Source organism: Lepisma saccharinum, chromosome 13 (assembly GCF_977018435.1).
Source record: "Lepisma saccharinum chromosome 13, izLepSacc3.1, whole genome shotgun sequence".
Lineage (NCBI taxonomy): Eukaryota > Metazoa > Arthropoda > Insecta > Zygentoma > Lepismatidae > Lepisma > Lepisma saccharinum.
The window spans coordinates 15472782-15499956 of record NC_139241.1 but is presented as its reverse complement, the minus strand read 5'-3'; the positions used below and the strand labels follow the sequence as shown (position 1 = coordinate 15499956).

At 37.7% G+C, this 27175-nt stretch overlaps 6 non-coding genes across 6 annotated transcripts; all 6 read left to right on the top strand.

Moving 5' to 3' along the window:
* Positions 1-8296: 8296 nt before the first annotated feature.
* Positions 8297-8414, top strand: LOC145997537 (U5 spliceosomal RNA). The gene has a single exon (XR_014442940.1). It is a non-coding gene; the product is annotated as a U5 spliceosomal RNA (small nuclear RNA).
* Positions 8415-15515: 7101 nt separating this feature from the next.
* LOC145997857 (U5 spliceosomal RNA) lies at positions 15516-15633 on the top strand. The gene has a single exon (XR_014443245.1). It is a non-coding gene; the product is annotated as a U5 spliceosomal RNA (small nuclear RNA).
* A 1561-nt stretch (positions 15634-17194) lies between these two features.
* On the top strand, positions 17195-17311 carry LOC145997792 (U5 spliceosomal RNA). Its single transcript, XR_014443183.1, has one exon. It is a non-coding gene; the product is annotated as a U5 spliceosomal RNA (small nuclear RNA).
* Positions 17312-18872: 1561 nt separating this feature from the next.
* Positions 18873-18990, top strand: LOC145997853 (U5 spliceosomal RNA). The gene has a single exon (XR_014443241.1). It is a non-coding gene; the product is annotated as a U5 spliceosomal RNA (small nuclear RNA).
* Positions 18991-20542: 1552 nt separating this feature from the next.
* LOC145997803 (U5 spliceosomal RNA) lies at positions 20543-20660 on the top strand. Its single transcript, XR_014443194.1, has one exon. It is a non-coding gene; the product is annotated as a U5 spliceosomal RNA (small nuclear RNA).
* A 6377-nt stretch (positions 20661-27037) lies between these two features.
* LOC145997536 (U5 spliceosomal RNA) lies at positions 27038-27155 on the top strand. Its single transcript, XR_014442939.1, has one exon. It is a non-coding gene; the product is annotated as a U5 spliceosomal RNA (small nuclear RNA).
* Positions 27156-27175: the final 20 nt, after the last annotated feature.

Below are 27175 nucleotides of genomic sequence, written 5' to 3'. Positions count from 1 at the left end.
TAGAAATTACAAATTTGCAATCACAATGCATGGACCCTCTCCTTAAAATTGATTCTGAACTCAAATTATTGCTTCAGAAATATACTGATTTGGCCACATTGGATAATTTTCAAAGTTTAGAAGAGGCTGTAGCAGCTCTTCAAGCCAAATTTAAGACCCAGGCTAACAACTCTGAGCAATTGAAACAACAATTGGAAGAGCAAATAAATAATGTCCAGGCACAGCTCCAAACAATTGTCAAAAGCATAAAATCACAAGAAGATTTTGATCTAGTGATTTCCACTCTAAAGGAACAGATTCAGTCACTCCAAATACCTAATCTGGACCCCTTGAACAATGCCATAGCCGAGGTTAAAGAAAAAATTGAGCCACTTGAAAATTTTATGAACAATTTGCCATCTTCTGATGCTTTGAATGCAATAACTCGGAGTGTAGCAAATATTAAGCTGCAACTTGAAACATATGAAGATTTTGGAAAAATTCAAAGTTCCATAACCCATCTTGAAGGTACAATAGCAGCAGTGCAAAGTGATTTGGCAAATGTACTAGAATCCCGATTGCCTGGGATTGTAGATACTCTTGTCAGTGTCCAGCACCAAATCACAAAGCTTGAAAACCTCAACACTGAATCTGAGCTATCTCATTTTCATCACTTGATCGATGATATCCAAACAAAACTTGAAATTTTACAACAATCAACACCCTCTCAGGCAGATATAGCCCTGCTCCAAAATGCTATGCAAAATGTGGCTGATGCTTCTGAATTAAACAATGTGAAATTGGCACTTGAATTTTTGCAAAATACAGTATCAAATCTGCCTACATCACAGGAACTTAAAAATATTAAGAGAGCAGTGAATCGCATATTGAAATCAGAAGATATCAAGAATATCCAAGCAGAGATCAAACATCTCACTCAGACAGTGGCCACTCTTCCAACTAATCAACATATTAATGAACTGCATGCCCTGTTTGAGGATATCAGAAGACAGGTCCATGATCTTACTGCTCAAAATTCAAAATTGGCAGTTGTTGAAAATTTACAGCAAATTGTAGCTAATATCAAGCAACAGCTAGGGACCATGGAATCCAATCAAGCAAATGCTCTGTCTGTTTTTGCCACCCAGCTACAAGAAATTGTGCAACAATACAAGAAACTTGTTGTGGACATAAAAATCAAGCCAGGCCATGATGATGTTGTTAGGACTATCAATGAGCATCTTGAATCTGTAACAAGCAGATTGCTCACAGCAGAAAAAGAAATAACAGGCATAATTGAGAATCCAAAACATACAGTAATTCTTGAATTGTACAGCATCCCCAACAAAGAATATGATTCTCCATTTACACCAGGTGGCAAAATATATATGCTGTCCCCTGCACAATTTTATTACCAATTTTTTGTTGGGGGCACATTGAGACCAATCAAGTTCAAATATTGGCTTCAACCACAGGCACACCACTACCCTACCTTATCAATAACAAATGCTGACAACAAAGTAAAAATCACCAGTGTAGAATTGGAGGATTTTACAGACCCCAATACATTAGAAACAGCCTATGCTGAAGATGATGGCTCTCTGGAATTTAAAATACAAATAGGGGATAAATTATATTTAGAAAATCCTGCAGTCTCAGCTGCTGAACACCCTATAGTTGCAATATTCTTGTTTACATATTATGTCTAGACAAATTATTGTTGATGAATTACACAGACAAGCACGACATAATTTTAAGAGACTCCCAGTAGTCATAAAGGGCATAGATGATTTATGGCAAAGCGACTTGATTGAAATGGCAAGTGGACAGTTGAAAAACTTAGACAAAATCAACAAGGGGTACAAGTATCTACTCACTGTAATAGACACATTTTCAAAATTTGCCTGGGCTGTGCCACTCAAATCCAAGACTGGAAAATGTGTTACAGAAGCCATCAGAACAATCATCAATCAGAGTGGAAGATCACCGCGCTATTTGCAAACAGATAATGGCAAAGAATTTTATAATTCAGTGTTTCAACAATTTATTAAAAGCCAGGCAATACAACATTATTCGAGTTACAGTGACCTCAAGGCCTCAATTGTAGAGAGATTCAACAGAACCTTAAAAAATCTTATGTATAAACAATTTACACTTCAAGGTAATTATAAATGGATTAATATTCTTCCAGAACTTCTACAAAAATATAACAACTCGGTCCATTCCACAATCAACATGAAACCCTCTGAAGTAACTTCATCTGATGAGCAAAAATTGATCAGCACTGTTTATTATCCTAGATACCAGCCAACAACAAGAAAGGCCAAATACAGGGTGGGTGATCAAGTAAGAATCAGCAAATATAAGCACTTATTCAAAAGAGGCTTTACCAGAAACTGGAGCACTGAATTATTTACAGTGGTTCAAATTAAACCTGGGACCCTTAACACATATATAATAAAGGATCACCGAGGAGAAATTCTCAAAGGCAGGTTCTATGAAGAAGAGCTCAGCAAAACTAAACAGCCTGACACATATCTCATAGAAAAAAATTATCCGCAGAAAAGGCAACAAGTTACTTGTCAAATGGCTAGGACTTCCAGAACACAGCTGGATCGATGCAAACAAAATAATAATATGAGCACCTGGGATGTTATAAAGAGGCTGCCAGAACCTGAACAGCAGAATAAGAGAAATGGCAAATTGCTGCCTGATAATATTAGGTGTCTTATTGTTGGGCCATTTGCTTGTGGTAAAACTACACTAATGGTTGATAATTTTTTATTGGCACCCAACTGGTTAGACTGGAAAAACAGGCACTTGTATATCTTCTCTAAGAGCTTGGAACAATTAAAATATCAGCAGCTGATGAAGCTATATGATGGATTGGATATAGCCACTTTTGAACCAGATGTTAAGCCACTTCATGAATGTCTCGATAATTCTGTTGTTGTGTTTGATGACATTATACTGGATAATCAAAACAAGGTTAGAAATTTCTTTACACAGGGCCGACACAAAAACATAGATTGTTTCTACCTGGCACAGACTTTTTCAAAAATACCGAAGCAGCTGATCCGAGACAACAGCAATTTTATATGTGTGTTTCATCAGGATCATACCAACCTCAAACACATACATGATGAATATGTAGGTGGGGACTTGAGCTACAATAATTTTTCCAAGATTTGCAGTAAGTGCTGGAACCAGGACAGTTATGGGTTTGTCACAATTGATATGACAAGAACACCTAATACTGGCAAATACAGAAATAAAATCAACAATTTTCTAGACATTGAAACATATATAAATAACCATGAAAAGGCCAATCATTGATGATCTTAAATTAAGAGATTATCTTGTAAAAAGATTTAAGGGATGGAAATCAGAGAACCGAGGAATTTATGAAAAACACAAACAAACAGAACAGCCTATAATTGATGCTATTGGTGAATTAGGTAAGAATATCAAAACTGTTACAGAGCAAAATCAAAATTTGATCACAGAGCTTGTACCTGTAGCTGCAAGGAACATATTAGATTATCCATTCACCCCAATTTCCAGTATTCATACACCTAGTCCTATTGCTCCTAGAAGAATTGAAGCTACTCAGGATCCTATTGAATTGGGTCTTCTTGCTCAAAAATATTTAAGCACACCTAAAGACAACAAAGATGAGGTTTTTGGCTTATATGCTGACACAGAGCTTGATCGTAGCATCATACATAGAATTGGCAATTTCAGAGTAACATTTATGGGGGATGATCTGATTGTATATTCAGAATCTCGTCTTGGAGAAAAAGGTGCTTTTGTTAAGTACCCCGGCACACCTAGATTGTGGGAACTGATGACTAGGAAAAGGCCTGGCAGCTATACAGATCAAGATTATGAATATTACAAAGAAATATTAATAAAATCAGATGCTCTATACCAGAACAATGATCCCACACAAAAAAGAGTCAAGTCGAGCAGTGGAGCAAAATACAATAATTTAATCAAGCCCATATGGTCTCAAATCAAGACAGGCAGTGGAATCAAACAATACAACACCCTGCCTAAAGAATTTGTGTGGGTTGATGATGTCAGGAAACTTGTAGATAGGTTATTGGTGATAGCTGGTAAGGAAAATGCTGGGAACCACAATTTTTACAATGAAAAGGTTGGAATTATGGACATGATAAGCACAAAATTGTCTAATTTTATAGTGAATGACACTAAGGGGATTGGATATCTTATAAAAATTATTAATACTCTACCACCTAAATTTTGGAATATTTCTGAGGGTCGGGGCCTTGTTAATGACATTATAAACAAGCTGCCATTTGAACTACACATTCCAGGCTATCAGTATTGTGGTCTAGGCACAAAATTGGACCACAGATTAAACAGAGGTGATCCTGGTGTTAATCCCCTAGATGCTGCTTGTAGAGACCATGACATAGCATACAACACACATTCTGATCTTGACAAGAGACATGTTGCAGACAAGAAATTAGAAGAGGCTGCATTTGGTAGATTTGTAAGCAAAGATGCTTCTTTGAGTGAAAAAATAGCAGCATTGGGGACCACCATAGCTATGAGCACCAAACAAAAACTGGGGTGGGGGTTGTGAATATGTATATAATAAACCTACAATGAAGGCCAAGGGTGTTATGTATCAAATACCTTATGCTGGTCTCAAATCTCTTAAAACTATTGACAGTCTTTTGACCAAAAAGCAGCGCAAGAAAAAAAATTATTGTATTGCAAAGGGACATGGTATGAAATTGTTGCTTAGTACCCCCCAATTAAAAAAATTACAGCAATCAAGAAAAAAATCACATGTGGGGGGATTTATATTTACCATCCCTGCCATCTTAGCTGCTCTCGGGGCTGTGGGGAGCTTGGCCGGGGGATCAGCCGCCATAGCAAAAACAGTAATAGATGCCAAAAAGAATAGGGCAGAATTAGATGAATTGAAGCGCCATAACCTGGCCATTGAGAAACAAGGCAAAGGTGTTAAGAGAGCCATGAATAAGTTTAAAAAAACAAGAGCCGCTTACAAACCAAGATATTGAAGCTTTAATCAAGCCACTGGGCATCAAACATTTTAGAGGTGTGTACATGTCTGATTCTTTACCAGAACAACCACTCAACAAAGAGTGTGGCATTGTTAATTTGGATAAGTACAAAAATCAAGGCACTCACTGGATTTGTTATCTTAAATATTTAAAAAATGAGGCATTTGTGTTTGATTCATTTGGAGGTGTTCCACCTGAACATTTAATAAAATATCTAAAATCAGCTAATCTTTATTACAATAATGCCCGTGTTCAAAATTTCAAAGATGTTAATTGCGGACATTTGTGTTTATCTGTTCTTAGATATATGTCTCAAATAAATAAACCATCAATTGAAGATTTTCAAAAAGCCTTGTGGTATCTGAAACATCATGGGGGTATTCCATCTCACCAGCCAAAATTCAATATTGAAACTCAAATTGCATGATGACATAGTGTATCCCAAAACAATAGCTCTCAGAGCATTTTATGGCATGTACTTAATCCCTAATATTACACACCACAACAACACAATTGCAGTTGGTGATGAAAAAATTGTCATCACTCCAGGGCAATATAATCTGTCCACTCTAAATGCTCAATTACCCAGAGGTGTAGTGTTAAGTCAAAATTCTGTCACTCACAGAGAAGAGATTGTATCTGCTACAGAAACAGTGGATCTGGGTACTATAGGAGAGCTGTTAGGCTTTGAGAACAACACAAAACTTGAACCAGGCATCAAACACACTGCTATGAATATACCTAAATTCTTGGCCATAGAGACTCTGAATATTCACTGTAATGTGGCTGAGGGTATGATCACCAAATCAAATGGCATTGGCACTCACAAACAAACTGGCATCATTGCAACATTCAAACCTAATTCTGAATTTATGGAGCCCATCATCTACAATCCATCCCCAACATTATATTTTCCTGTGTGTCATAATAGAATAGATAATATTGAATTGATGGTCACTAATGAAAAAGAAGAATTAGTTGATTTTGCTGGAGCCACAACAACTGCAATCATAGAGATTAATATTTAAATAAAAATACATACAAGAGGAAAATGGAAAATATTGAGAGTTATGAGCTACAATCATTCCCCCCAAACAGGAGGACATTTGCAAATTTAAATCAACCCAACACAGAGATTGAGGTTGATCTTGATGTAGGGGATGGCTTTATACACCCCCACAGAGCAGATCTATACATCAAATTTGATGTTGTAAAGCTCGATGGAACAGATTATCCGGCAAATTCAAATATAAGATTGGTAGATAATTTTGTGCCACATCTATTCTCTGAAATTGAGATCAGAAAGCATGGCGTTGTTATAAACAGAGTGGATTATCCCGGCATTACCTCCACAGCTTTGGCCACACTAAAATTATCCAAAACCGAGGCTTCTTACTACAAAATAGGTGGATTTGAGGCTGGTGATAAGATATTATCTAAGAACCACACAGTGCTGTTCCCTATGCGCCTGTTGCCAGGATTCTTCTCAGATTACAAAGATATTATGTGAAAGGGTGGTTTAAGAATCACATTTAGAAGAGCTGCAAATGATAACAATGCTTTGATGAGGTACAGCACATTAAACTCTACAGGGGAAGCTCTGCCTAATACCCTACCTGATGAGGGCAAATGCATTATTCAGACTATGGAGTTAAGAATCCCGGTTGTTGAGTATGAAGCCAGCTATGCTCTTAAACACAAAGCAGATATAATAAAAAATCCACAGATTCCATTACAATTTTATGCATATCAATGTGTACAGAAGCCCGCATCTGCTACCTATTATGAGTTTGATGCTACAAATTCATTCTCCAGCATACAATACGACATGCCTGATTTTGTGGTGGTATTGTTTCAGACTGGAAGACACAACAATCAGGAAAAAAATTCAAGTAAATTTGATAACTGCAACATCAAGAACATATATCTTAAAAATGGCAGAAATGAGGTATTTAATAGAGAAAATTATAATTTAGACATGTCCAAGGATAATTTCCTCAAATTATATGAGGCATTTTCGGCTTTCAAAAGGGTCACTACTGGCAATACTGACATGTATTACACACCAGATGAATTCAAAGCACAGAGACCCATGTTTGTAATCCACACTTCAAAAAGAAAACAAGTTGTGGTGAATGACAGAACAAATATTAAAATTATCTGTGAATTCCATGAGGCATTACCTAATGACACCATATGTAGTGTTATTCTCATAGGAGAAAAATCATATGTTTATGATGTAAGAAATGAGAGGGTCACAGAGCAATTCTAGAGAGTCTCTGCATATTGCATTGTTTTAATATTAGATAAACAAATTGAACCTGATATCCAATTGAACTTAAACCGGAAGTAAATATGAGTGGGTAGGTATGGGTTTTTGCCTTAATTTCAGGTGTATCCAAAAACAATATCAATTTTTAACAAGCTTATGGACAAAAATCTGGCTGATGCAACTTTTGTAAGTATGGGCAAATCAATCTGAGGGGGCTCATCATTTGTACACTGTAGTTTCAGAGCATTTTTACAAAAATCTTGGATTAGACAGAGTTCCACACTTGGCCGATTGGGGCATATGCCCGATTTGCCATTGTTTTAAGTGTGGGAAAATCAATCTGAGGGGGCACATCATTTGTTGTCCTTATAATACAGTCAATACAACTACTTCGAAATGTAACTTGCTTTGATGCCGAGAATTATTACGTTAAGTAATTTCCACGGAACTATCTTGTTTTATATTCATGGCTATTGCCCAATCTATACTAAATTTCGAGATTCCATCACTACATATATACGTGCAAGAATAGCATGACATGAAAGTGACCCGTCACAACCGAAATAACTGCGGTAATTCTCTTTCTTGCTTCGGTTTGGTTTCTTTACGAAACATTATTAAGCATGCCTGTGGGAGAAACCCGAAAGTGTAATCGTGTTGCATATGAGAACAGGTAAACTGAAAATTCTTCGTGAAATGGAATTTGTTGCCAAAGTACAAGTTCCCACTAGTTGAAATGGTGGCCGAGAGATGGCAGAATTTGCTGTCGGTTTATCATTTGTGTACGTTGGTCCGTGCACATGACGCAAATTAGAAATCGGCACGGATTTATATCCTTATTCTCTCGTTTTAAGAAACGAAAATCACACAAAACGAGGTTTTATGTTTCAACAAGTAAAACAGCAATTTCCTACGGAACCTACACGTTCCCATGAGCAGTGAATAGAACTGCAACATAGGCTTGGAAAAATTGGTGGCCTGGAAACAACTCTGGTTTCCCTTCATACGCAAAAATCTTTCGCCTTTTACTAAAGATTTCCGTGGAGGGGAACAACAAACGAGTCTAATATTATTTTTTATAAAGGCTTGGTACAAACTGAGCCCGATTAGCAAACACAACGAAAACTGTAGGTGGAAATGTGTGCTCTTGCTCAGCTTGATAATCTCTCACCTTCTGAAATTTGCAGGCAGGAGGATCTGTATGGGCGCTTGCTGCTAAATTTCCAAATGCTCTTGTCATTTCACAACGAAGCCGAACATGGAAATGACTTCACAGGGGGGATTGTATGGAAACAGAGTTAGCATGATCAAAACAAAGTGCTTTAAACAATGTGTTCTCTTCGTTTAAAACATATTTCTTTGTTTATTTCAAATGTTTTAAAAAAAGCGTTTGAAACATGTTTCTTTTCAGATTTGTTTAAAACACATTTTGATACATGACGTTTGATAGTTTGTGATTATTTGTGTGTTTTGTAACTACGCGTTTTCTTTAAATGAGTATCATTTTCCTCATTGTGCATTAGAATCTTCTCAGTGGATCAAAATGTACATCAAATAACACACTAATCGTGATGAATACCGTGGGCCACGTTTAAAATTCATGGCTATGATTTATGCAGATGTTTAAGATTTAGATCCATTCACGATGATAATTAATCAGAAGCTACCACTTGGACTCAGTGGGGCCTGGAAACTGTGGATTAGTTGGAGCTTCTCGAACAGCGTATAGGCGAGATTTAAGACTAACATAAATGTGTATTTTAAGAAGTTAGTCAAGCGTTTGCTTGTAATATGAACACAATCAATCCTTGGATGTTCTACAGATACATTATTTTTCATTATTCTTAAAAAAATGTCATCTTGGCATTTTGTTTAACTCTTTCGCTGCGGTCGTCGCATTTATGCACAGCACGCCAGGTGCCTTGCTCTGCGGAAGTCGCATTATTGCGACTTCGTACTCCCACTCGCTGTGGGTGTCGCATTTCTGCAGTACGTCGCTTTTAGTAGCCTTCTGACATCTGTTGATAGTATTTGGAACTATTTGAACTTGTAGTTTTGTTTTTATCCGTATGATGTCACTAATTACGCCTCCGTTTAGAATTCTTTGACATACGAGCGTTGAGTTTCTCTGACATGTCAGTTTCAAATGCATGTTCGAATGTAAACAACATGACTTCGTCAAGTTGTCAACACTTGTCTGATAATGATGTTACTCAACTGTTATTTGCCGACTCAGAATCAGAAGGTGAATTAAGTTGTGACGATAATAGCGACAGTTTTTATGAGACTTCAAGTGGTGACAGTGATTGTGTAGTGTCTGATGAAGAATTTGTACCTCCGTCCGTAACATCATGGAACAGATGTTTTTTGTTTTTTTTTCAAAATTTCAAAATTTTTCAAAATATCATACCACCAGGGTATACGTACAGAATGGTTTACCAGTGCAAGGAATGACTTTTGTAAGTTCTCTATAACATATTTTGCAATGTAATTGTGTAAAATTATTGTCTCTAAAAAAATGTTTGTAAAATTGTTGTTTCTAAAAAAATGTTGTTGTTTTTTCAAAATTTCAAAATATCATACCACCAGGGACTACAGAATGGTTTTCAAGTGCAAGGAATGACTTTTGTAAGTTCTCTCTCATATATAATGCAATGTAATTGTGAAAATTATTTGTTTATAAATAAAATATATTTTCAAATTTAATTACGCAGCCAAGGGATATTGTGTGCCAGAGAATTCCGCAGTGAAAGAGTTAAAAGTTTTATTTTTTTAAAAAAATATATCCTTTTCGACAAATCAACATTAAAAGCATGTTAAAACAAACAAAAGAACACAAATTTGCCAACCCTGTATGGAAGTAACATTGTGAAAAAGGAGTCGTTAGCGTATGATTGGAAAATTTGGAACACAAAATTCCTTTTACTTATTTCTTTCTCTCTAATTTACAATTGTCGAAATGTAACTTGCTTTGATGCCGAGAATTATTACGTTAAGTAATTTCCACGGAACTATCTTGTTTTATATTCATGGCTATTGCCCAATCTATACTAAATTTCGAGATTCCATCACTACATATATACGTGCAAGAATAGCATGACATGAAAGTGAACCGTCACAACCGAAATAACTGCGGTAATTTTCTTTCTTGCTTCGGTTTGGTTTCTTTACGAAACATTATCAAGCATGCCTGTGGGAGAAACCCGAATGTGTAATCGTCTTGCACATGAGAACAGTTAAACTGAAATTTCTTCGTGAAATGGAATCTGTTGCCAAAGTACAAGTTCCCACTAGTTGAAATGGTGGCCGAGAGATGGCAGAATTTGCTGTCGGTTTATCATTTGTGTACGTTGGTCCCTGCAAATGACGCAAATTAGAAATCGGCAAGGATTTATATCCTTATTCTCTCGTTTTAAGAAACGAAAATCACACAAAACGAGGTTTTATGTTTCAACAAGTAAAACAGCAATTTCCTACGGAACCTACACGTTCCCATGAGCAGTGAATAGAACTGCAACATAGGCTAGGAAAAATTGGTGGCATGGAAACATCATGGCATCCGGGGAGGCCCAATCCCCGAGAATCAAGGTGGAAACCTAACGGTGACAACTGAAGCCTTGATTGTGCATCGCGAACTGTGCTGCAATCCACGTTTACAGCACTTTGTATTCTGCTTAACTGGAAGCGAACTGTGCTACAATCCACGTTTGCAGCACTTTGTACTCTGCTTAACTAGAAGCGAACTGTGCTACAATCCACGTTTGCAGCACCTTGTACTTTGCTTATTTTTGTAACACCTGAAATAACTCTGTCTCCTAATTGTTTCGTCTTCGAAAAGGATTACTAGGTTGCCTCCCTTCGCTCACCATGCATAAAGGGCTCCCCCAACAAGTTGGGGGTGCAAACTCTCGAGGCAGGATAATCCAAAAACAAGACCGAGGCAACTCAAGAAGCACTTCAGCCGATTCAAAAACACCCAGGGATCGCTCTCGATCTCCTCTTCAACTACAAAAGAAACAAAAATATCAAGAACAAACACGCAATCCAAAGTTAAATCCCAGAGATACCACACAAATTGATGACCGAACTGAAGAAAATCCCACTGTCTACAACTTCCTACTACAAAATTACGACCCCAAGTACAGAACTCCTAAGTTGCTCCTTCAACAGTTACAAAAATACCTCCCCCGAGCACAAGTAGAACAAATTATATTCACCAGAAATGGCATCATTATCAAATCCAGAGATCCGCAATTTCTATCCACCTTGAGAAACAAAGTTTCGTTCGAAATTTTTGGACCACAGGCTGCTCTATCCCAACTGACACCCAAAACTGCCAAACAATCACCACCCCCAAACAAACCACCTCATATGTCAGTCGTTATTAAAGGCGTAGATCCAGAACTCGCTGACCAAGAAGTATTAGAAGAACTACGTTTGGAAGGGCATGAAGTTATAAAATGCGTTCGAATCCAAAACAACAACGGACCAACTTACCTGATGCGAGTAATAACAGACTGTTCCAGCACAATCGATCGCTTACTTCATGAAGGGGCTTATATATATCGCCAACGACACAGGGTTGAACCATCGCATTCAAGGGCACCTCTTCCGTTACGATGTGAACGCTGCCAGAAATACAACGCCCACACTACGGCAAATTGCCCCGAAACACCTATCTGTGGCTATTGCTCTGGCCAACACACGACTAAAGAGTGCACAAATCTGAATGCACCACCCAAATGTAACACGTGCAAACAGGATCATCCCTCATATAGTTACCGTTGTGCGGCACGCCCAAACCCCGAAGCCTCACGCCCTGACCTAACTGTACCATTAAGAACTATGGATACTACAACTCCACCACAGAACTCTCTGAAACAACCAGTGACTGTTGAAGATCTACTTAGATTTCAAACATTAACCCTCCAAAATATCCACCCATTTCTACGCCAACATATATTACAACAGATAGTACAGACAGCTAAGACTCTTTTTCGAGTCCACCTGTTCGCTACATATTCTGGTCCACATGTACATTTTCAAATTGTACCACTGGAAACTGAAGTTTAGAAACCTAACTGTTATTCATACATTTATGGCGGGATATATACATTATAATTTCCTATTTATGAACATCCGTTCTCTACCGAAACATAAAGCTATATTCCAGGAACTTCTCCTGGAAGAAGACATTCATTTCTTTGCACTGAATGAAACCCGTATCCCCAAAGCCACACCCCTTTACATACCCAGGTATTCCTTGCTACATACACCTGGTCCTACAACGGCGCAACGATTATGTGGTGGAGTAGCCCTGGGGATCAAGCCAAAATTTCCCTATAGAACAAATATATTACCACTTCAATTTCCATACCAAGAATATTCAATTGCTACACTTTATCTCAAAAGTATAAATGTGACATTGGCTACTGTATATATACGACCCACTAGCCCTCTACCTACGGACTTCTTTCTTTATATCGCTTCTACATACCGTCACTACTTCATAGTAGCTGATATTAATATACATAGCCGAACAAATGCAGAACGAACAGCTTTCCACACTACCATCGATAACAATACTACAGGTATATTTCAAGATTTACCATCTGCAACTCGTCCAGAGAGTAACACAACCCCCGATGTAGTTTTTGTATCACCTTCCTTAGCTGACAAAATTAACATAGAAGTCCTAGCACCGATAGGAAGTGATCATGCACCAATTAAAATAACTCTACCAGTGCACCACTATACTCAACACAAACAGGTTCCTCCAAAGCGGATCTATGATTATAACAGAGCAAATTGGGAAGGTTATCGAGAAGATCTCTCCACTGTCTTTCAAAATTTCACCCCTCCAACGAACTCTAACGAGCTAGATAAGGCTGTAGAAAACATCACGACAGAAGTCAAACAAGCAGCAAGTACACATATACCACAGATAACTGTGAACAGTTTTAAACCTAAACTACCACCTAAATACCTTCATCTAGTGACTGCATCACGTCGTGCCTATCGGGAATATGTACAAACAAGGAATCCTGAATGTCTGCGAGTTCACCGTCAATGGATAAGAACTGTCCATAACTACATAAAGGCACACAAACAACGTCAGTGGATCGACACTTGCAATCACCTTGATGCTGAAAGCCATCCTAGCAAATTCTGGAAACGATTTCATATGCTTACAGGAAAACATACAAGTACTACGTATCCTCTTCTCTCACAACAACAAGCTCTTACAAATGATTACGAAAAGGCAAATGAATTTGCACAAATTCTCCAAGACACATTTACTCCTCCGCTTCCACTTGCTCCTAATAGCAGATTAGAATCTCAAATAACAAGGAAGGTACATCCTGAAAATAGACAACTGCAACCCAGCCCTCATCATGCTACCAACGCAAATCACCCTCTTACTACTTTAATTACCACAGATGATATAACAAACGCAGTCCGAAACAAAAGAAACACTGCCCCAGGGTTTGATTCCATAACATATGTTTTGATAAAGAAAGCTCCACTAGCAATGTTGTCATTTCTCGCCTTGATATACAACTTAATCCTTCGCACTGGATATTACCCTGTCGAATGGAAAGTGTCGAAAGTACTCATGTTTCCGAAACCTGATAAAGATCGTACAGATCCAAAATGCTATAGACCTATACAACTAACATCAATACTCAGCAAAATCCTTGAAAAAATTTTAGTCCGCCGATTACACTCTCACTTATCGTCAAATAATTTTCTCCCGATCCACCAAGCCGGATTTAGGCCACACTTTAGCGTCTTGGATAACCTACTAAGACTCTCAAATCGAATCTACAACCAGTACAATACATCTAAACCCTCTTGTTTAATACTATTCGATCTTGAAAAGGCATTCGATAAAGTGTGGCACACCGGCCTCATATATAAACTGCATAAGTTTCGCCTTCCTCTCTGTTACATTCGTTTAATTTTCAACTTTCTTACCAACCGAATGGCATATGTAACAATAAATAACAATATGTCTCACCCTATCTTCTTGAACGCCGGAGTACCGCAAGGATCGGTTTTATCTCCACTGCTCTACTTACTTTATGTCGCAGATATGCCAACATTCTCTCAGGTGTCAACATACCAATACGCTGATGATACAGCTCTACTGGCTTGTGGTTCTACAATTCAAGCAATAAATCGCATTATGCAACCAGCTATTAATGTATTTCAACGATGGTGCGACACTTGGAGACTCACCATCAATAGCGCAAAAACTCAAGCCATAATATTTCTTCCTACAGGATGTCGCTCACGGATACAAAGAAATCCAAGTCTGTTAGATCTTAAGATCCGTGGCACACGCATAATACCTACCAACAGCGTCAAATACCTTGGTGTCATATTTGACACAAAACTAACATGGACACCACACCTGCAGAACATCAAAAAGAAAGCCAAAAACAGACTACAGCTGATGAAGAGACTTGTCGGCACGAATTGGGGACTTCGAGCAAACATCCTCCTAAATACCTATCTGGCCTTTCTTCGGCCCGTACTTACGTATGGACACACAGCATGGCTCTCAGCAGAGGACTCGTTCTATGAACGACTACAAATCATAGAGAGACATGCATGTCGACTGGCATACAGAATCAAACTACCAAGCCCAACTCGACTCTTATATACACGAATAAGTTTTCCACATTTAACACTTCACCTAGAGGCATTGCGAAAAGAATATATAAATAACAGGATGAACAAAGAACACCCACCGTTGGTTCACACAATCCGTGAAGATGCAATACACGACTGCTACCCGTACAGATTGTATACTCCATTACAACATCTTTTAACTCTGTATACTCTGACCATCGGGCCCAGACATCCTGATTATGAACTATACACCATTCATCATCCACCACAATTACGACCACATTTATACCCTTCATATTGCAACTAATAATCAAACTACAAGAAAGGGTATTTATTTACTAACATAAGAATGAAAGTAGGGTGTTATATAATATAGCAATGAAAATCCAAGGTCATTTCAAGACCAGGTTAGTGTTCATTTCATAATCCCAAAAATAGAAAAAGTGCACTTAGCCTATCTATTATTATTATTATATATTTAAAAGTATCAGCACGTACCGAAGAGAGGGACATAACCCTCTAAACGGATGAACGGGAAAAAAAAAAAAAAAAAAAAGGCATGGAAAAAACTCTGGTTTCTCTTCATACGCAAAAATCTTTCGCCTTTTACTAAAGATTTCCGTGGAGGGGAACAACAAACGAGTCTAATATTATTTTTTATAAAGGCTTGGTACAAACTGAGCCCGATTAGCAAAGACAACGAAAACTGTAGGTGGAAATGTGTGCTCTTGCTCAGCTTGATAATCTCTCACCTTCTGAAATTTGCAGGCAGGAGGATCTGTATGGGCGCTTGCTGCTAAATTTCCAAATGCTCTTGTCATTTCACAACGAAGCCGAACATGGAAATGACTTCACAGGGAGGATTGTATGGATATAGAGTTAGCATGATCAAAACAAAGTGTTTTAAACAATATGTTTTCTCCGTTTAAAACATATTTCTTTGTTTATTTCAAATGTTTAAACAAAGCGTTTGAAACATGTTTCTTTTCAGATTTGTTTAAAACACATTTTGATACTTGACGTTTGATAGTTAGTGATTATTTGTGTGTTTTGAAACTACGCGTTTTCTTTAAATGAGTATCATTCTCTTCATTGTGCATTAGAATCTGCTCAGTGGTTCAAAATGTACATCAAATAACACACATATGGTGATGAATACCGTGGGCCACGTTTAAAATTCATGGCTATGATTTATGCAGATGTTTAAGATTTAGATCCATTCACGATGATAATTAATCAGAAGCTACCACTTGGACTCATTGGGGCCTGGAAACTGTGGATTAGTTGGAGCTTCTCGAACAGCGTATAGGCGAGATTTAAGACTAACATAAATGTGTATTTTAAGAAGTTAGTCAAGCGTTTGCTTGTAATATGAACACAATCAATCCTTGGATGTTCTACAGATACATTATTTTTCATTATTCTTAAAAAAATGTCATCTTGGCATTTTGTTTAAAAGTTTTATTTTTTAAAAAAAATATATCCTTTTCGACAAATCAACATTAAAAGCATGTTAAAACAAACAAAAGAACACAAATTTGCCAACCCTGTATGGAAGTAACATTGTGAAAAAGGAGTCGTTAGCGTATGATAGGAAATTTTGGAACACAAAATTCCTTTTACTTATTTCTTTCTCTCTAATTTACAATTGTCGAAATGTAACTTGCTTTGATGCCGAGAATTATTACGTTAAGTAATTTCCACGGAACTATCTTGTTTTATATTCATGGCTATTGCCCAATCTATAGTAAATTTCGAGATTCGATCACTACATATATACGTGCAAGAATCGCATGACATTAAAGTGACCCGTCACAACCGAAATATCTGCGGTAATTTTCTTTCTTGCTTCGGTTTGGTTTCTTTACGAAACATTATTAAGCATGCCTGTGGGAGAAACCCGAAAGTGTAATCGTCTTGTATATGAGAACAGGTAAACTGAAAATTCTTCGTGAAATGGAATTTGTTGCCAAAGTACAAGTTCCCACTAGTTGAAATGGGGGCCGAGAGATGGCAGAATTTGCTGTCGGTTTATCATTTGTGTACGTTGGTCCGTGCACATGACGCAAATTAGAAATCGGCACGGATTTATATCCTTATTTTCTCTTTTTAAGAAACGAAAATCACACAAAACGAGGTTTTATGTTTCAACAAGTAAAACAGCAATTTCCTACGGAACCTACACGTTCCCATGAGCAGTGAATAGAACTGCAACATAGGCTAGGAAAAAATCGTGGCCTGGAAACAACTCTGGTTTCCCTTCATACGCAAAATCTTTCGCCTTTTACTAAAGATTTCCGTGGAGGGGAACAACAAACGAGTCTAATATTATTTTTTATAAAGGCTTGGTACAAACTGAGCCCGATTAGCAAACACAACGAAAACTGTAGGTAGAAATGTGTGCTCTTGCTCAGCTTGATAATCTCTCACCTTCTGAAATTTGCAGGCAGGAGGATCTGTATGGGCGCTTGCTGCTAAATTTCCAAATGCTCTTGTCATTTCACAACGAAGCCGAACATGGAAATGACTTCACAGGGAGGATTGTATGGAAACAGAGTTAGCATGATCAAAACAAAGTGTTTTAAACAATATGTTTTCTCCGTTTAAAACATATTTCTTTGTTTATTTCAAATGTTTAAACAAAGCGTTTGAAACATGTTTCTTTTCAGATTTGTTTAAAACACATTTTGATACTTGACGTTTGATAGTTTGTGCTTATTTGTGTGTTTTGTAACTACGCGTTTTCTTTAAATGTGTATCATTCTCTTCATTGTGCTTTAGAATCTGCTCAGTGGTTCAAAATGTACATCAAATAACACACATATGGTGATGAATACCGTGGGCCACGTTTAAAATTCATGGCTAAGATTTATGCAGATGTTTAAGATTTAGATCCATTCACGATGATAATTAATCAGAAGCTACCACTTGGACTCAGTGGGGCCTGGAAACTGTGGATTAGTTGGAGCTTCTCGAACAGCGTACAGGCGAGATTTAAGACTAACATAAATGTGTATTTTAAGAAGTTAGTCAAGCGTTTGCTTGTAATATGAACACAATCAATCCTTGGATGTTCTACAAATATATTATTTTTCATTATTCTTAAAAAAATGTCATCTTGGCATTTTGTTTAAAAGTTTTATTTTTTTTAAAAAAAATATCCTTTTCGACAAATCAACATTAAAAGCATGTTAAAACAAACAAAAGAACACAAATTTGCCAACCCTGTATGGAAGTAACATTGTGAAAAAGAAGTCGTTAGCGTATGATAGGAAATTTCGGAACACAAAATTCCTTTTACTTATTTCTTTCTCTCTAATTTACGATTGTCGAAATGTAACTTGCTTTGATGCCGAGAATTATTACGTTAAGTAATTTCCACGGAAATATCTTGTTTTATATTCATGGCTATTGCCCAATCTATACTAAATTTCGAGATTCCATCACTACATATATACGTGCAAGAATCGCATGACATTAAATTGACCCGTCACAACCGAAATAACTGCGGTAATTTTCTTTCTTGCTTCGGTTTGGTTTCTTTACGAAACATTATTAAGCATGCCTGTGGGAGAAACCCGAAAGTGTAATAGTTTTGTATATGAGAACAGGTAAACTGAAAATTCTTTGTGAAATGAAATTTGTTGCCAAAGTACAAGTTCCCACTAGTTGAAATGGTGGCCGAGAGATGGCAGAATTTGCTGTCGGTTTATCATTTGTGTACGTTGGTCCGTGCACATGACGCAAATTAGAAATAGGCACGGATTTACATCCTTATTCTCTCGTTTTAAGAAACGAAAATCACACAAAACGAGGTTTTATGTTTCAACAAGTAAAACAGCAATTTCCTACGGAACCTACACGTTCCCATGAGCAGTGAATAGAACTGCAACATAGGCTAGGAAAAATTGGTGGCCTGGAAACAACTCTGGTTTCCGTTCATACGCAAAAATCTTTCGCATTTTACTAAAGATTTACGTGGAGGGGAACAACAAACGAGTCTAATATTATTTTTATAAAGGCTTGGTACAAACTGAGCCCGATTAGCAAACACAACGAAAACTGTAGGTGGAAATGTGTGCTCTTGCTCAGCTTGATAATCTCTCACCTTCTGAAATTTGCAGGCAGGAGGATCTGTATGGGCGCTTGCTGCTAAATTTCCAAATGCTCTTGTCATTTCACAACGAAGCCGAACATGGAAATGACTTCACAGGGGGGATTGTATGGAAACAGAGTTAGCATGATCAAAACAAAGTGCTTTAAACAATATGTTTTCTTCGTTTAAAACATATTTCTTTGTTTATTTCAAATGTTTTAAAAAAAGCGTTTGAAACATGTTTCTTTTCAGATTTGTGTAAAACACATTTTGATACATGACGTTTGATAGTTTGTGATTATTTGTGTGTTTTGTAACTACGCGTTTTCTTTAAATGAGTATCATTCTCTTTATTGTGCATTAGAATCTGCTCAGTGGTTCAAAATGTACATCAAATAACACAAATATGGTGATGAATACCGTGGGCCACGTTTAAAATTCATGGCTATGATTTATGCAGATGTTTAAGATTTAGATCCATTCACGATGATAATTAATCAGAAGTTACCACTTGGACTCAGTGGGGCCTGGAAACTGTGGATTAGTTGGAGCTTCTCGAACAGCGTATAGGCGAGATTTAAGACTAACATAAATGTGTATTTTAAGAAGTTAGTCAAGCGTTTGCTTGTAATATGAACACAATCAATCCTTGGATGTTCTACAGATACATTATTTTTCATTATTCTTAAAAAAATGTCATCTTGGCATTTTGTTTAAAAGTTTTATTTTTTAAAAAAAATATATCCTTTTCGACAAATCAACATTAAAAGCATGTTAAAACAAACAAAAGAACACAAATTTGCCAACCCTGTATGGAAGTAACATTGTGAAAAAGGAGTCGTTAGCGTATGATAGGAAATTTTGGAACACAAAATTCCTTTTACTTATTTCTTTCTCTCTCATTTACAATTGTCGAAATATAACTTGCTTTGATGCCGAGAATTATTACGTTAAGTAATTTCCACGGAACTATCTTGTTTTATATTCATGGCTATTGCCCAATCTATAGTAAATTTCGAGATTCGATCACTACATATATACGTGCAAGAATCGCATGACATGAAAGTGACCCGTCACAACCGAAATAACTGCGGTAATTTTCTTTCTTGCTTTGGTTTACGAAACATTATTAAGCATGCCTGTGGGAGAAACCCGAAAGTGTAATCGTCTTGTATATGAGAACAGGTAAACTGAAAATTCTTCGTGAAATGGAATTTGTTGCCAAAGTACAAATTCCCACTAGTTGGAATGGTGGCCGAGAGATGGCAGAATTTGCTGTCGGTTTATCATTTGTGTACGTTGGTCCGTGCACATGACGCAAATTAGAAATCGGCACGGATTTATATCCTTATTCTCTCGTTTCAAGAAACGAAAATCACACAAAACGAGGTTTTATGTTTCAACAAGTAAAACAGCAATTTCCTACGGAACCTACACGTTCCCATGAGCAGTGAATAGAACTGCAACATAGGCTAGGAAAAATTGGTGGCCTGGAAACAACTCTGGTTTCCCTTCATACGCAAAAATCGTTCGCCTTTTACTAAAGATTTCCGTGGAGGGGAACAACAAACGAGTCTAATATTATTTTTTATAAAGGCTTGGTACAAACTGAGCCCGATTAGCAAACACAACGAAAACTGTAGGTGGAAATGTGTGCTCTTGCTCAGCTTGATAATCTCTCACTTTCTGAAATTTGCAGGCAGGAGGATCTGTATGGGCGCTTGCTGCTAATTTTCCAAATGCTCTTGTCATTTCACAACGAAGCCGAACATGGAAATGACTTCACAGGGAGGATTGTATGGAAATAGAGTTAGCATGATCAAAACAAAGTGTTTTAAACAATATGTTTTCTCCGTTTAAAACATATTTCTTTGTTTATTTCAAATGTTTAAACAAAGCGTTTGAAACATGTTTCTTTTAAGATTTGTTTAAAACACATTTTGATACTTGACGTTTGATAGTTTGTGATTATTTGTGTGTTTTGTAACTACGCGTTTTCTTTAAATGAGTATCATTCTCTTTATTGTGCATTAGAATCTGCTCAGTGGTTCAAAATGTACATCAAATAACACAAATATGGTGATGAATACCGTGGGCCACGTTTAAAATTCATGGCTATGATTTATGCAGATGTTTAAGATTTAGATCCATTCACGATGATAATTAATCAGAAGTTACCACTTGGACTCAGTGGGGCCTGGAAACTTTGGATTAGTTGGAGCTTCTCGAACAGCGTACAGGCGAGATTTAAGACTAACATAAATGTGTATTTTAAGAAGTTAGTCAAGCGTTTGCTTGTAATATGAACACAATCAATCCTTGGATGTTCTACAAATACATTATTTTTCATTATTCTTAAAAAAATGTCATCTTGGCATTTTGTTTAAAAGTTTTATTTTTTTTAAAAAAATATATCCTTTTCGACAAATCAACATTAAAAGCATGTTAAAACAAACAAAAGAACACAAATTTGCCAACCCTGTATGGAAGTAACATTGTGAAAAAGAAGTCGTTAGCGTATGAAATAAAATTTTGGAACACAAAATTCCTTTTACTTATTTCTTTCTCTCTAATTTACAATTGTCGAAATGTAACTTGCTTTGATGCCGAGAATTATTACGTTAAGTAATTTCCACGGAACTATCTTGTTTTATATTCATGGCTATTGCCCAATCTATACTAAATTTCGAGATTCCATCACTACATATATACGTGCAAGAATCGCATGACATGAAAGTGACCCGTCACAACCGAAATAACTGCGGTAATTTGCTTTCTTGCTTCGGTTTGGTTTCTTTACGAAACATTATTAAGCATGCCTGTGGGAGAAACCCGAAAGTGTAATCGTGTTGCATATGAGAACAGGTAAACTGAAAATTCTTCGTGAAATGGAATTTGTTGCCAAAGTACAAGTTCCCACTAGTTGAAATGGTGGCCGAGAGATGGCAGAATTTGCTGTCGGTTTATCATTTGTGTACGTTGGTCCGTGCACATGACGCAAATTAGAAATCGGCACGGATTTATATCCTTATTCTCTCGTTTTAAGAAACGAAAATTACACAAAACGAGGTTTTATGTTTCAACAAGTAAAACAGCAATTTCCTACGGAACCTACACGTTCCCATGAGCAGTGAATTGAACTGCAACATAGGCTAGGAAAAATTGGTGGCCTGGAAACGTCAGTGCGTCGAGAGAAAACCCCCTTGGAACATTCGCTGTGACTGTAATTTCAGTACGTTTGGAACGGACGACTGGAGGTAATTGCAGTCTATACAGTGGTTTGGTGTTTCCGAGGTACATTGTTGAACGCCTTGCTGCGAAGGGATATCTAGCTCGAACGACACTTTTCAGGTGGCCGCAACTAGGTTGTAGCCCCAAACTTTCAACGGTGGAGCTCTGGTCACCAGTAACTAATCCTCCAGGGCACAGTACTTAGAGGTATCAATACTGCTTATTTTGAAGCAAACCGTGTTTTGCAACCCACGCTTGCAACACGTGCTTGTACAGGAGCAACCTGTGTTTGCCACCCAGTTATATCTGGAGCAAACTGTGCACGCAATTCCCGTTTGCAGCACTTGTCACTCTGTTTCTCATTGTTGTTTCCGCCTTGTTGATTTTAAGATAAGTATCGGTAGGTGTCCTCCCTGTGTTCACCATGCATAAAGGACTCCCCCAACAAGTTGGGGGTGCACACGCTCGAGACAGGAACATACAAAAACAAGACCGAGGAAAATCAAGAAGCACCTCAGCTGATTCAAAGACGGCTAGGGATCGCTCTCGATCCCCTCTCCAACAACAAAAGAAGCAAAAATACCACGAACAAACATGCAATCCAAAGTTAAATCCCAGAGATACCACACAAATTGATGGCCGAACTGAAGAAAATACCACTGTCTACAACTTCCTACTACAAAATTACGACCCCAAGTACAGAACTTCTAAGTTACTCCTTCAACAATTACAAAAATACCTCCCCCGAGCACAAGTAGAACAAATTATATTCACCAGAAATGGCATCATTATAAAATCCAGAGATCCGCAATTTCTATCCACTTTGAGAAACAAAGTTTCGTTCGAAATTTTTGGACCACAGGCTGCTCTATCCCAACTGACACCCAAAACTGCCAAACAATCACCACCCCCAAACAAACCACCTCATATGTCAGTCGTTATTAAAGGCGTAGATCCAGCACTCGCTGACCAAGAAGTATTAGAAGAACTACGTTTGGAAGGGCATGAAGTTATAAAATGCGTTCGAATCCAAAACAACAACGGACCAACTTACCTGATGCGAGTAATAACAGATTGTTCCAGCACAATCGATCGCTTACTTCATGAAGGGGCTTATATATATCGCCAACGACATAGGGTTGAACCATCGCATTCAAGGGCACCTCTTCCGTTACGATGTGAACGCTGCCAGAAATACAACGTCCACACTACGGCAAATTGCCCCGAAACACCTATCTGTGGCTATTGTTCTGGCCAACACACGACTAAAGAGTGCACAAATCTGAATGCACCACCCAAATGTAACACGTGCAAAAAGGCTCATCCCTCATATAGTTACCGTTGTACTGCACGCCCAAACCCCGAAGCCTCACGCCCTGACCTAACTGTACCATTAAGAACTATGGACTCTACAACTCCACCACAGAACTCTCTGAAACAACCAGTGACTGTTGAAGATCTACTTAGATTTCAAACATTAACCCTACAAAATATCCACCCATTTCTACGCCAACATATATTACAACAGATAGTACAGACAGCTAAGACTCTTTTTCGTGTCCACCTGTTCGCTACATATTCTGGTCCACATGTACATTTTCAAATTGTACCACTGGAAACTGAAGTTTAGAAACCTAACTGTTATTTATATAATTATGGCGGGCTATATACAATATAATTTCCTATTTATGAACATCCGTTCTCTACCGAAACATAAAGCTATATTCCAGGAACTTCTCCTGGAAGAAGACATTCATTTCTTTGCACTGAATGAAACCCGTATCCCCAAAGCCACACCCCTTTACATACCCAGGTATTCCTTGCTACATACACCTGGTCCTACAACGGCGCAACGATTATGTGGTGGAGTAGCCCTAGGGATCAAGCCAAAATTTCCCTATAGAACAAATATATTACCACCTCAATTACCATACCAGGAATATTCTATTGCCACACTTTATCTCAAAAGTATAAATGTGACATTGGCTACTGTATATATACGACCCACTAGCCCTCTACCTACGGACTTCTTTCTTTATATCGCTTCTATATACCGTCACTACTTCATACTAGCTGATATTAATATACATAGTCGAACAAATGCAGAACGAACAGCTTTCCACACTACCATCGATAACAATACTACAGGTATATTTCAAGATTTACCATCTGCAACTCGTCCAGAGAGTAACACAACCCCCGATGTAGTTTTTGTATCACCTTCCTTAGCTGACAAAATTAACATGGAAGTTCTAGCACCGATAGGAAGTGATCATGCACCAATTAAAATAACTCTACCAGTGCACCACTATACTCAACACAAACAGGTTCCTCCAAAGCGGATCTATGATTATAACAGAGCAAATTGGGAAGGTTATCGAGAAGATCTCTCCACTGTCTTTCAAAATTTCACCCCTCCAACGAACTCTAACGAACTAGATAAGGCTGTAGAAAACATCACGTCAGAAGTCAAACAAGCAGCAAGTACACATATACCACAGATAACTGTGAACAGTTTTAAACCTAAATTACCACCTAAATACCTTCATCTAGTGACTGCATCACGTCGTGCCTATCGGGAATACGTACAAACAAGGAATCCTGAATGTCTGCGAGTTCACCGTCAATGGATAAGAACTGTCCATAACTACATAAAGGCACACAAACAACGTCAGTGGATAAACACTTGCAATCACCTTGATGCTGAAAGCCATCCTAGCAAATTCTGGAAACGATTTCATATGCTTACAGGAAAACATACAAGTACTACGTATCCTCTTCTCTCACAACAACAAGCTCTTACAAATGATTACGAAAAGGCAAATGAATTTGCACAAATTCTCCAAGACACATTTACTCCTCCGCTTCCGCTTGCTCCTAATAGCAGATTAGAATCTCAAATAACAAGGAAGGTACATCCTGAAAATAGACAACTGCAACCCAGCCCTCATCATGCTATCAACGCAAATCACCCTCTTACTACTTTAATTACCACAGATGATATAACAAACGCAGTCCGAAACAAAAGAAACACTGCCCCAGGGTTTGATTCCATAACATATGTTTTGATAAAGCAAGCTCCACTAGCAATGTTGTCATTGCTCGCCTTGATATACAACTTAATCCTTCGCACTGGATATTACCCTGTCGAATGGAAAGTGTCGAAAGTACTCATGTTTCCGAAACCTGATAAAGATCGTACAGATCCAAAATGCTATAGACCTATACAACTAACATCAATACTCAGCAAAATCCTTGAAAAAATTTTAGTCCGCCGATTACACTCTCACTTATTGTCAAATAATTTTCTCCCGATACACCAAGCCGGATTTAGGCCACACTTTAGCGTCTTGGATAACCTACTAAGACTCTCAAATCGAATCTACAACCAGTACAATACATCTAAACCCTCTTGTTTAATACTATTCGATCTTGAAAAGGCATTCGATAAAGTGTGGCACACCGGCCTCATATATAAACTGCATAAGTTTCGCCTTCCTCTCTGTTACATTCGTTTAATTTTCAACTTTCTTACCAACCGAATGGCATATGTAACAATAAATAACAATATGTCTCACCCTATCTTCTTGAACGCCGGAGTACCGCAAGGATCGGTTTTATCTCCACTGCTCTACTTACTTTATGTCGCAGATATGCCAACATTCTCTGAGGTGTCAACATACCAATACGCTGATGATACAGCTCTACTGGCTTGTGGTTCTACAATTCAAGCAATAAATCGCATTATGCAACCAACTATTAATGTATTTCAACGATGGTGCGACACTTGGAGACTCACCATCAATAGCGCAAAAACTCAAGCCATAATATTTCTTCCTACAGGATGTCGCTCACGGATACAAAGAAATCCAAGTCTGTTAGATCTTAAGATCCGTGGCACACGCATAATACCTACCAACAGCGTCAAATACCTTGGTGTCATATTTGACACAAAACTAACATGGACACCACACCTGCAGAACATCAAAAAGAAAGCCAAAAACAGACTACAGCTGATGAAGAGACTTGTCGGCACGAACTGGGGACTTCGAGCAAACATCCTCCTAAATACCTATCTGGCCTTTCTTCGGCCCGTACTTACGTATGGACACACAGCATGGCTCTCAGCAGAGGACTCGTTCTATGAACGACTACAAATCATAGAGAGACATGCATGTCGACTGGCATACAGAATCAAACTACCAAGTCCAACTCGACTCTTATATACACAAATACGTTTTCCACATATAACACTTCACCTAGAGGCATTGCGAAAAGAATATATAAATAACAGGATGAACAAAGAACACCCACCGTTGGTTCACACAATCCGTGAAGATGCAATACACGACTGCTACCCGTACAGATTGTATACTCCATTACAACATCTTTTAACTCTGTATACTCTGACCATCGGGCCCAGACATCCTGATTATGTACTATACACCATTCATCATCCACCACAACTACGACCACATTTATACCCTTCATATTGCAACTAATAATCAAACTACAAGAAAGGGTATTTATTTACTAACATAAGAATGAAAGTAGGGTGTTATATAATATAGCATGAAAATCCAAGGTCATTTCAAGACCAGGTTAGTGTTCATTTCATAATTCCAAAAATAGAAAAAGTGCACTTAGCCTATCTATTATTATTATTATATATTTAAAAGTATCAGCACGTACCGAAGAGAGGGACATAACCCTCTAAACGGATGAACGAAAAAAAAAAAAAAAAAAAAAAAGGCATGGAAACAACTCTGGTTTCCCTTCATACGCAAAAATCTTTCGCCTTTTACTAAAGATTTCCGTGGAGGGGAACAACAAACGAGTCTAATATTATTTTTTATAAAGGCTTGGTACAAACTGAGCCCGATTAGCAAACACAACGAA